This window comes from Colobus angolensis, unplaced genomic scaffold (genome assembly GCF_000951035.1).
Source record: "Colobus angolensis palliatus isolate OR3802 unplaced genomic scaffold, Cang.pa_1.0 Scaffold101, whole genome shotgun sequence".
Classification (NCBI taxonomy): domain Eukaryota; kingdom Metazoa; phylum Chordata; class Mammalia; order Primates; family Cercopithecidae; genus Colobus; species Colobus angolensis.
Genome location: NW_012111031.1, coordinates 9,129,903 through 9,141,880, shown reverse-complemented (window position 1 = coordinate 9,141,880; position 11,978 = coordinate 9,129,903). Strand labels below are relative to the sequence as shown.

The 11,978-nt window shown below is 44.3% G+C and overlaps 1 long non-coding RNA gene across 1 annotated transcript in view; it reads left to right on the top strand.

Moving 5' to 3' along the window:
- LOC105510506 overlaps positions 1-10,252 on the top strand; it is a 48,710-nt gene extending 38,458 nt beyond the window's left edge. The window contains exons 2-3 of the long non-coding RNA XR_001001570.1: positions 9,419-9,791; positions 10,081-10,252. This is a non-coding gene — a long non-coding RNA (uncharacterized LOC105510506). The remainder of the gene's footprint in view (positions 1-9,418; positions 9,792-10,080) is intronic.
- The last annotated feature ends 1,726 nt before the right edge of the window (positions 10,253-11,978 follow it).

Here is an 11,978-nt window from a genome sequence, read left to right as displayed (position 1 = left end):
GCTGCATTATGCCCTGAGGAATTGCCCCATGTATTTTCTGGCGTTTGATGCCGTGCCAGGGCCATTAGGGTAGAAGAATGAGAAGGAGTTGAGTTGAGCCCTTTCAGAGAGGACACTCTTCTTTGGGCGTCTGGTGGTTATGCGGGAGCTTCTTGCCACAGTTCAGGCTGCATGCTGCTGGCAGAACGAATGAAGGGACTGCACTGTCAGAAGGACAGAGACACAGATAAGCAGACAGAAGCATGGCAATGGCCAAGTGTTCTTCAGGGAGAAACAGGCTACATATGGGGTAAGATTTTTGGAACATGAAAGAAGGGTCACCTTACCAATCTGAGGCTGCTCAGGCAGTGGTGCCAGAAGTCACAGAATATATGTCAAAGCAGAGTTTTTCCTCATGCAGTCATCCCTCAGGATCCATGGGGTATTGGTTCCAGAGCCCCCTCAGATACCAAAATCCATGGATGCTCAAGTCCCTGATATAAAGTGGCACAGTATTTGCATATAACCTACACAATGCTCCTGTTTAATTTAAAACGACGACAGATTACTTGACCTAACACAGTGTAAGTGCGACGCAAATTGTTGTATTGTTTAAAAGTTGTATTTTTATTTTCTTATTGATATTTTTAATTGTTTTTTCAAATATTTTTGATCCATGCTTAATTGAATCCAGATTGTAGAACCCATAGATATTCCTTTATTCCAGCTCACTATTTCGTAGAATCTCAGGTTTGGAGAAGTCCTTAGAGATATTTTGGCTCAACCTCCTTCTCCATGCAGAAATCTCCTTTACAACATACGACAGATGGCCATTGTGGTGTTGCTTTGTTGTAATTTATTTTATTTAGTAATTGGTTTTTATAGAACACCATTAAGTTAAACAGTTTATTTTTCAAGTCTCCATGGAAATGGCTCTCTTTACCATCTGTGTGTGCCTCTCATATGAGATTAGACCCTGGGACTTTCTGCCCTTTGATGGCCTGAACTATTAGTAAGGGCCGAAAAGGGAAAAGGACTTACCTCACTTTCTCAATCAAGACTCTTGGTCAAGAGTCAATGTCAGGGAATGGGGAGAGAAGGGAAGGAATGATTTAAAAGATATTTACTAGCTTGAGAAAGGTCATTCTGACCTTTGGTGGTGTTTCTTTAAAAATAATACTATTTGAGATTTTCTGGTTATGCAAGTAACCCAGGTGCACAAATTTTTAAAAATTATTCTAAAAGCACACAAAATTACTAAATATTTGGGAGTCCTGGGATGATACTGCTTCTTCAGTTTTATATCCTACTCTTTTTACATTATAGTGTGTCATTACATGTTCTTCCATAATATAAGTCGTAGTCGCGCATCATACTCTGTTTCATAGCTGTGGAATTATTTACTTAGGCCCTTCTGGTTTCATCTCACCTCTTGCTTCCTCATGCTGGTAAGAAAAACTGCCTCTGGCATAAGCACTTCTTAATCTGCCTTGACTTTCATCCAGACACATAAACGCTTGTCCCAACGCATTTGGATGGGATGATACAATTCCAGAATGTTTCCTGGGAGTAATCATGGTATTGCTGCAGAGTCCATCTTTGGGCTTTGTGTAGTTGATGTGTTAATTACACTCTGTCAAAAGCCACAAACTTCTATTCCCCAAGCCTCTCTAGGCAAGCACAATCATTTGTGTTTCACGCTGCAAGTGAGGATAAGTCTAAATGGACCCTTTAAATCAGCTTGGCTGCCAACTCTGGCTCTATTGACTTGTCAGGGCCCAGGCAATGGCACGGCCAGCAGTCTTGGCCCATATTGGACCAGAATGGGCTGCAGCAGAGCTACCAGCCTCACATCCTATGACAAACGACGCGGGACAAAGGGTGGTACCCGGGCTCCCGCTCTAGGAGCAGGCAGTCCTGCTCACATACCACTGCTTCCACCCCCGTCTGGCTCTCTGCTGGCCCTGATCCAAATGGGGCATTGTGCTTTGTTTTTGTTGCCATGAGAAGTGGCAGCAGGGCCTGGAAGTGCAAGGTAAACACTTACAATGGGATTCCAGGGGCATCTCCATGGCCTGATGCTTTGAGGAGGACAGAAATAGTCAGGAATACTAATGTCCCAGAATCTGAATCTGTCTAGAACTGACCGCTTATTGATGTGGGTTATTCTACTCTGTAAGGGGACACACACACACATACACACCTCAACCTTTTAGGAAAAATCCTGGGTCAATAAGACTCCACCTGCTGGTTCCATCTCTGAGTTCCCTACCCTTGGTCCCATTTGGTCCTGACTGAACTGCTGACCATGAGGCTGACCTTGGTACTTGGTCCTTGACGTTCTTAAGTCTGATGACCTTCACCTCCTCTTCACATGGCTCCACACCCTGGATATTGCCCTCTTGCTTCCTCTCACATCCTTTACCTGATATGACTGCTGGTTTCAAGAGGGGCCCTTGGCTGTCAGGCTAGGAGTTGTTGCATAAAATAATCCTCTTCGGTTCTTCTTTGTGATGTGCTTTGTCACTGGGGCTTAAGCAGTGCTGCTTGTTCTCTGAGTCTCATGACACCTATGCCCCGGCTTTACCATGTGGCTCTGGAGGCAGCAGCCATGGGCATTCAGGAACCAGAGCAGGAAAGAAAGACAAAGGACAATGCTGAGGTGGCCTGTGGTAGCAATTGATTCTGGCTTTCCACTGTTTCCTGCCTAGTTACAGACCTTGTCTCCTAGCTGAAAGGCAGGCTCCTGATCCAGGCCTGGCTAATCACAGTGCCCCTTTCCCTGCACATAGCAACAGCCCAGGCCTGGGTGTGAGTTCCACATAGAGTTCACCAGTCTGTCCCTGGGATTGATTCATAGATGTTGGGAGAGAAAGGTGCTTCCTTTCCATTGGGTTTGCTAAGCAAGGGCTGCCATGTGGTGTGCCATGGGTTACAGAGAAAACAAAGCTGGTACATAAAAGAGAGCAGAGACAGACAGAAATGAGAAATGGGAAAAGAGAAGCAGAGCAGCGGAGGTGCTGAGCACTAGCCTGGCTCTCGAGGCCACTGTGCCCTCCACTGCTACTTCAATTACATGAAAAGCTGCATCATCTTTCTCAACAATGGGAGCCCATTATTCTCCTGTCTTTCATAAGTGAGTTTGTGATCGGCTCTGACACACATGGCCGAAAGGGCCCTGCCTAATGCACTTTCTGATGCCAGCAGGTGCCAGTTTGATTTGTGAATACAGATGAGACATCCCTCCAGCAACTTTAGGAAATAGCATAAGGACACTTTGAGGAAGACTTGTTTCCTGCAGGCAAGCAGGATGAAGTCTTCTGCCATAATAATTTGGATTATAAAAGGGAAGTGTGACCTTGTTGGGTTATCATAAGCTGGTGAGCCAGAAATATGTAGGCTATTCTCTCAAAAATTCATACACATCTCTTACCAGATGGGCTTCTGGCTGGACCTCCTGCCCCCGTCCCAGGCCCCAGGCCATCAGACCTGCTCAGAAACTTGTCTGAAACTGAGCTGTGGAGGTCGCCTGAGCTGGACACACCCTATACCTCACCCAACTCTCTACAGAGAGAATTTCCTACAAGAGAATTGTGAGGTTTTAGTGTACAGATAAATGTAGAGCAGGAGAAATAATCAAGGGTAGCATCAAGATTTGAGACTGGGGAGGCAGGTGTTTGGTGAATCCATTAACCTAGAGAAAAGGTTATTAAGGGAAGAGGAGGTATGTGGAAGAGACTAACTCAGGGTTACATGTATTACACAGTAGGTGCAGAATGCCTGGCTCTACTCTGTCTACTATTTCAGGAGGTGCTTGGAAACACAGGTCTCCATCTCAGGAAAGAGCTCCAGGCCAGCTCATAAGAAGTCACTGAAGTGTAGGTGAAATAGAAGCCATGAGGGTTGAATAAAATTACTTAAGAAGAGGGTTATATTGGTTTCCCAGGGCTACTATAACACATTACCACAAAGCGGGGTAACATGAAACAACAGAAATTTATTCTCACACAGTTCCGGAGGCCAGAAATTTGAAATCAAGGTGTCAGCAGGACTGTGCTCCCCCTTAAGTCCCCCCCAGGTGGGGATGCAAGCAGGTCACTGTGTATGACCATCAGAGAATACTGGTAACTGCAGTTGGGTGACTGACTAACACAGTTTGTCCATGACTAGAGTGGCAGTCCAGGATGCAGAACTTTCAGTGCTAAAACCCAACAGTACCAAGCACACTGGAATGGTTGGCCAGTCTACCTGGGCACCAGCGGTTCTATTACAGCTGAATGTGGGGAGAAGGCAGGGCTGAAGCTTAACGGGTTGGGGAATGAGTGAGCCTTAAGAAATGTACTTGCCTGGGGTGTGATTTTGGTTGCGCTGTTTTTCTGACAATTCAACCACATTTGGAATTTTCTTACTTAGGATATGGGCTTGGGTTTTTAATTTAAAGTCTTCGGTAAGGTGAGCTCAGTCCCTAACCACAGGACATCGTGAAATAACCAAGTTATTTGAGATTAAACTGTCCCTCAACTGTCGTGAATGCCACTCTGACCCTCCTCGTCTGGAGGGGCCCTCCAGGGCATGCTATTTAAATGAACTCAATTTTGAAAGTTCACCTATCTCTACTGAATGTGATAGCTATCTCGCTCTGCCTTCAGAGCACTTATCTTCAAAGTATTCAGCATCAAGCAAAAGCCTTGATTTTTCCTTGAAAAAGAAATTGTCAGGATGTCTGACTCCATCCACACTTTGCATGTGTGATTTCATTATTCATAGTCAGCATTCCTCTTCTGGCTTTTGATCTGTAGTTTACAGAATGTGTGCATAAGGAGGCTCTCTTTCCCATAAACTGATCTCTTTACCCTCTCAGCCCGGAATAACTTTCCATTTGTTCTTTTGATAAAGCGTTGATGCCGTGAGCCAGCATACATTAAATTTATCATGATACAAACACAGCACTACACTTTTATCCAGCCCAGATCAGCAACCAGATCACTGCCAGTGCCCCTCAAGTGTCTCTGATGATGAACAGCAAAGGGGACCTGTGGAATTTCTCACGACCATCAAATCTGAAGAAGGAATTCTTCTGAGAATGGTTGCAAAGTCTATCACCAGTATCCAAAGTCTATTATTAGCTTGCAAGGTAGTTAAAGAAATCATCTCAGCCTTGACTCACTAATAAGCACGTTTAAATATATATTGAAAAGCCCTCTTAATTAAAATGCTTCAACTGCTTTCCACCTCTCCTGATAAATGCCAATATCATTAACATGGCTGCTTAGAACCCTGCCTGCCTCTCCAGTCTTGCCTAGCCCCAGACTCCTCTTTCCCTTCCGCTACTTCCCCTAAGTTGAATGTTATTCATTCTTCTTTCACCTGCTTATCTCCTACTCATCCTTCTCTTGTCACCTCAATTATCACTTTCCTTAGGAAGCTTTTCCTGACCCACCCCATATGCCATCCACCTACTTGCGCCTGATCCCCAGGATATGTTAAAGACCTTTATTTGCTTTCACAGAACTGCTACCAAGTCAAGATATGCTGACATGTGACCATAGCAAGCACCACCAAAACCTCAGGATGGATGAATGAGGATCCACAATGCTTGAGACACTTACCTTCCAAGGCCAAGTACATGAAGCTGCCCTCTCCTGGGAGCTTATGGTATATACATAGATGTGTATTTATAACCCAATTATTGTAACAAATTATTATTGGATATAGACATCCATATCTTATCTGCATTTTAAGATAGAAATACTTTAGAAATAGGAAGATCCCGTGTCTGTTTCACCTTTGACTCTCCCACAATGCCTGTAATCTGCACTGACAGACATGAGATGTTCCATAAAGTTCAATTAATGAATGAAATCATGAGCAAATGATATTTGAAATCATTTTTTCTTACATATTTTTGAGAAATGTAAGCATCTTTGTCTTCTCCCATCAATATTTTTAGAAAGCTTCATTTTCCAGCAGCTCTGTTTAATATTGTAATGGAAAAGCAAAGATGTCTTTCAAATATGTATAGTATAAGTCTGTGATACTTTTGATCCCATAAAGAGTCAGTTCCATTTAGTTCAATTCAGCAAGTACGAATTAAGTGCCTATGATGTCAAATGCCTGTAGTGTGGCAATAGAATGCTTCATTTCAGTGGGATAATTTGGGATGAAAAACTTCTAAACATGTTTAGCTCCTAAGTCTGACTTGAGCAGTCAAAAGCCATTCTCCCATGTTTGGACTACAGCCATTCATTCGTTTGTTCAATAAAACTTTATTGGACATCTATTAGATATGATCATGACTGCTCTGGATTAGAGCTCTTGAAAAGTGTGATACAAAAGAAGAGATTGTGCAGGGTCTTGCCCACTTGGAAAGAAAAGTTAAACAGATAAAGCTCCTGAGTAAGAGTAAGCAGTGAGTAAGAGTAAGCAGTGAGTAAGAGTAAGCACTGAGTAAGAGTAAGCATTGAGTAAGAGACCTGGGTTTAATTTCCCACCTCATTCTGTTGTTACGTAGTGAAGGTGAGCTTAGCAAGTCACTCCATAGCTCCAGACCTCAATTTGTTATCTGTGTAGTAAGGGCATTAGACCGGATGATGTCCAAAGAATATTAGGGATTAGAAAGTCATTGTTCTGGATGGCTCGCACCAGTTACTGGAGTTGCTTGGCAGGAAGGCATAACAGCGTTTTGTACTTCTAGAGCTCTGTCCCTCTCATGGGACAAATGATGGAAGAAACCAGTGGCAAAGTTAGGTTTAGCAGGAAGTTCTCTCCCAATACCAGGGGCCTGAGTCCTGGTGCCGTGCTTTGTTTACCTCTATCACTTGGAAGAATGAAAAAGCATCTCTAGGCCTGGCCCACTGTATGGAATCTAATTCATGGGACTAGATATTTTATTAGCACTTCCAATTGAACAAGTGATTTGGAGTTGGACAATGTGACAGTGAATAGATGATACATTCCTTAACTAGTGAATATGAAACTGCATAGGAATAAGATTTCACAATGCTATGATGTTAATGTACTTTCTAATATTTTATATGATCCATATGCAGATATATTATTTACAGTTGAGGGTAGATGTACATAGGTAACAAAAATAACTGGAGATTCCTTTTGGAGAAATCTGCAACTGGATCAGTTAGCATGCATTCCCTAACAAGTGACTCAAAACCCAACTAGCCGTGATGGAAATCTTAAGAACATTTATTGTCTACCCAGCAAGATGTCTGGAGAGGGTGGTTCCAGGTGTCAGGGCCTGGATTTGTGTCTCTACCATTCTCTTGGTTTTTCCCAGTCATAAGATAACTAACATAGCTGCAGATACCAAATTCTCACATGACTGATGACTGTAACTACAGAAAGGAAGCAGGGGAGATGAACAGACCTCTCCCTTTGTACCTCTCTCCTAGTGTTAGAGAGAAAAACACCTTTCCAGAAGCTTCCCCGGCTGACTTCTCCTCTGTCTCAGCAGCAAAGAAAGTTGGAGAAAGCAGAAATCTGTGGTTTTCAGCCTCTGCTGTGGAAGGAAGACAAGTGAAGAGCAAGTTGGGCATGTGTGTGGATAGGCTGCCAAAGTGCTTACCAGAATCCATCCCGCAGGCCACCCACCATCTGTAGATATCCTTCCTCTCCCACAGCCACTGTGGGTGGAATGCTGTGGCCCATTATCTGGGAGAGAACAACTCCACAGGATCATCCAGTTACTGTAGCCAGCACCAAATCTTGCACATCTGGGTGATTTGTAGTCTCCATGCCATCACATCTCAGTGTAGATTCCTATGGTGTAGCAGTTGACAACTAAAAGAAAACTTGCTGGGCGCCATGGCTCACGCCTGTAATCCCAGCACTTTGGGAGGCTGAGGCGGGCAGATCACGAGGTCAGGAGATCGAGACCATCCTGGCTAACACAGTGAAACTCCGTCTCTACTAAAAATACAAAAAATTAGCCGGGCGTGGTGGCGGGCGCCTGTAGTCCCAGCTACTCGGGAGGCTGAGGCAGGAGAATGGCGTGAACCCAGGAGGTGGAGCTTGCAGTGAGGTGAGATTGCACCACTGTACTCCAGCCTGGGTGACAGAGACTCCATCTCAAATAAATAAATAAATAAATAAATAAAAAGAAAACTTATCTGCTTCAAATGCAATGATGCTGAAGTTTAATTTACCTTCCATTAAAACTTGCAATTGGAAAAAAGAATGATAGGAAACACAATGGCCAGTGTTTTTTTTTTTTGTTTTTTTTTTGTTTTTTCCACATATCTAGTTTTGTTGATCTGGAATAATGAGGTTGAGAGAGGATTAAACTCCTTGGTTAGCCCATCTGGCAGCCTATAATACTGATCTTTGGGAAAATATTCCTTATTCATGTCCCCTGTGACCCACCTGAGACATTAGAGAAGACACTCCACTTAGAAATTGCACAGCCTTCCCAGCTCACTTCATTTTAGATCAAGGTTTTGGGATCTTGATATTGTCTTAGGAGTTAAACAGAGCTCAATGGTCATAGCCTGTTGCGGAGCAGCCTTAGGGTCTATCTGGCAATGCAATTGCTTCAAAATCTTACTGGGCTTTCTGATATCTTGCTTCAAGTCAATTCCTGCAACCAATGTGTCTGTTTGGGTTCTTTAGGAAGCAGAACACTGAGATGGAGTTAGGAGTGCAAGTGATTTATTTTTAGGGGGTGATACTTATGAAAGTTAAAAGTTAAGGAGGCTGGATTGGAACGGGAGAGATTTCAGACTATGATGTAAATCTCACACCTGTCACAAGAGATGGGGTAGAAGTAGGATTGGGCAGGAGAATCCTCAGACTATGACACAGATCTGGCAGAAGTCTTTGCCAACTCAACAGGGAACTGCAGAGCAAAGCAGCTCATTAGGAAAGCTCCACATTGGGCAGAAATAGCCAGGCCCTTGGATGCCTGCTGTCCTTGTCATCGTCTAGAAGCTGCTCAGAAACAGTAAGATTTCCACTCCAAAGTGGGGTGGGATCCCAAAGGCTGTCAGCTAACCACTCTCATTGCAAGTTCTTCCTTGAAGGGAGATCTAATTAGGGCACCTCCATGGTGGCCATGGCCCAGGATCTGGTCTAGCTGCTTCATCAGTCTCCCCTCTTTATAGGCTTAATGGTGGTGGTTCTGAAGCAATTCAAAATAAGAGGTTGGGTGGGGAGGCTCCAGTTTGATCAGACCTTTGCCAGCACACTTGCCCTCTTTGCCTGTCGAAGAATGCTGGATGAGGGGAATTTGGGAACTTGGGAATGTCGTCAGTCTTATTTCTTGTTATGTCTACACTCCCCTGCTTCTGACTCCAGCATGTATCCAAATTATGAAACTCTCAGTCAATTCAGACCTCAGACTACTAACAGAGAACATCTCAGAAAAGTTCCTTTTCTTTCCTCCCTCCTGACAGATTTTCTCTAATCTGCATTCATCTTTTTCTTGTAGGACTTTGCCAAAAGCTTCAAGAAGTAGCCAACATAACTCAACATCCAAAACATCTCCCACCATTTCCCTTAACACTACAGCCTCAGCTGGCACGTGATTGGAATCTCAAGGCATGACAAGCAAGAGTCCAAAGCAAATGTCTTGCTGCCACCCAGCAAGTGTTGCAGACATCTAGCCTATTCTAGCTGGGCCCTCACTGCCCTCTGCCCTGCCACCTCAACTCAGCCATTCTGTATTTTCAGATATTATCTGTGCTGCTCTATTTACTGCAACTAAATTCAAAGGAATGTGTTTGGCTACAAGTAACAGAGGATAGGACAATAAAAAGGATTTTATTTAGTCAACAAGAAGTCTGGACAAAGGTGGTTCCAGGGTACGTTTAGCACTTCCATGACATCGAGGCACCAGCTTGTTGTCGCAGCCGGTCTCTGGCCTTTCCCTCATGGCCACAAGATGGCTGCCACAGCTTCCGGGGTTATCCTCACCTAACAACATCCAAAGGCAGGAAGGAGGGTCACATAAGAGTGTTATCTTTGCATGCCTCCCACCTGTGATCAGAGAAGAGAAATCCTTCCCAGAGGCCTACTGGCATAGTTCTGTTACACTGCCTTCAGTTGCAAAGGAAGCTTGTAACATGAATCTCTGGCATTTTCATTCTGTAGAGTGGGAGGAGGACAGAGGCAGGGAGGGATTTGGAGCACAGCCAGACAGCAGTGTTTGCCATGGGATCATGCCTATTGATCTTAGTTTTCCAGCCTCCAACTTGGAAATAGATAAACCATCTGTCTTCCCTTCCTGGGGAGTAGCAGGTTATGAATAAATTATGCTGCCAGAGCCCAGAGAGTCCTTAAAACAAAGTACTGTCAATCCAAGGCCCTCATTTCATTAAATCCATATTAGTTTCTATTGCTCATTTGATGGCATCTGGTTGTTCTCTAGGATGGGAGGTATTGGCAGAACAGGAAAAAGGCAGAAAATTAGCCCAAATCCACCTTCCCCACTACCCTCTTTCCCCAGTGCTGAATAGTTATGAGGTCCCCAGGTACTTGTTATTTCCAGGGAGCTAGTGAGCTGAGTACACAAGTCCAGGGCTAGGGGATAGATATGTTCCAGAAAACTCTGTGCTGGAGCACTAGAGAGGGCCGTTGGAGAGACGACACGTTACTGATGGAGCAAATTCAGCCACCATGAGGAGGCTGGGACAGTACTCGGGAGCACTACGCCTTCATTAGCCCCTGAACTTACACCTTATAAAGCTGCTGATCCACCTTTCCGCACACATCATTCTTTTTTTTTTTTAAATTTATTTTAACACGAATGCCACTTGCCAAATAACAGTATTCTTGTCTCACAATAATTTTATCTTCCGAATTTCTGTAATCTCAGGGTTCTTAAAAGGGTTATGAGAAAAGTCCCTTTAGTTTCCAGAAGATGCTGCTTCTGGAAGCAGGTCTGGCTGATGGCTGATTGTAGACTCAGAGGTCTAAACCAGTCAGAGTGCCTTGAAAAAATCAAAGGCAACCACGTAATCATTATTGCCATTTCTGGCGGGAGCCATTTAAATTGGCCCAGACTTACTATGCCAAAGGGCTGGGGAAGCAAATGCAAACAACTCTCACACATCCCTCCCACAGTTCTTGTTTTGGTCTTTGCTCCTTGGGTCCTCACTGCTTCGCCAACATGTCTCCACTACGTGTCTCTGACACAAGTTTCTGCTTGTTCCCTGGTGGTTGAGGGCACACCCACAGTTCCCCACTGACCACCCCAGGCTTCTAGAGACCCGACTCCTTGGGCCTCCCCAGGTTTCTCAAGTTCATCATTGCAAGCCAGGAAAAGAGGTTGTAATAGTGGAAACTGCCTGGACCTTAGAGGTCCAGCTCAACTTGAACTGGCTTCCTCAGGACTTACCTGGATCTGGCTTGCAACTCTTCTAGATCAGGGTCAGTTCCTCTGCTCCCCTTCACATTCCTAACATCTGGCTAGTGCTGGTCTGGCTCCCAGAGATGGGAACGATGCATGCCCTCCACGCCAGGGCTGTCCCAATGGGCTCTCTCCTCCACGGGCTAGTGGGGCTTCTGTTTATAAGCACTGATCTGACTCTGGTTTCCAAGAACACAGAAAGACTGCAATCAAAAGTCAGCTCAGGCAAAAGTTCACTCATTTGAAAACTGTTAATCACAAGATATTTGTACCCCAGATATCAGCTGGGATCCTTTTGACTTTTGAGATTCAAGTGACATTGGCTTCAGAGTATAGCGAACAAAAATGTGAGTCCTAGAGTCCATCAGCCCAGATCCTACATTTGGGTACTCTTCTTACTCACCGTGATCTGGTGCAGGCTACTTAATTTCTCTTTTTTTTTTTTTTTTGGTCTGTAAAATGGGCATAATAATACCTGTATAAGTTTGGGGTGCTGATTCAATAAACGATTGCAAGTGGAGCCTTAAGAACAATGGCGAGCATACAATGTTACCATTCGCCCTGCCCCATGAGGAAGAAAGACCCTGTTGGATGAATTTACATTTCTTCTAGTAACTCTTGGCTCTGAATTTCTGCTGCA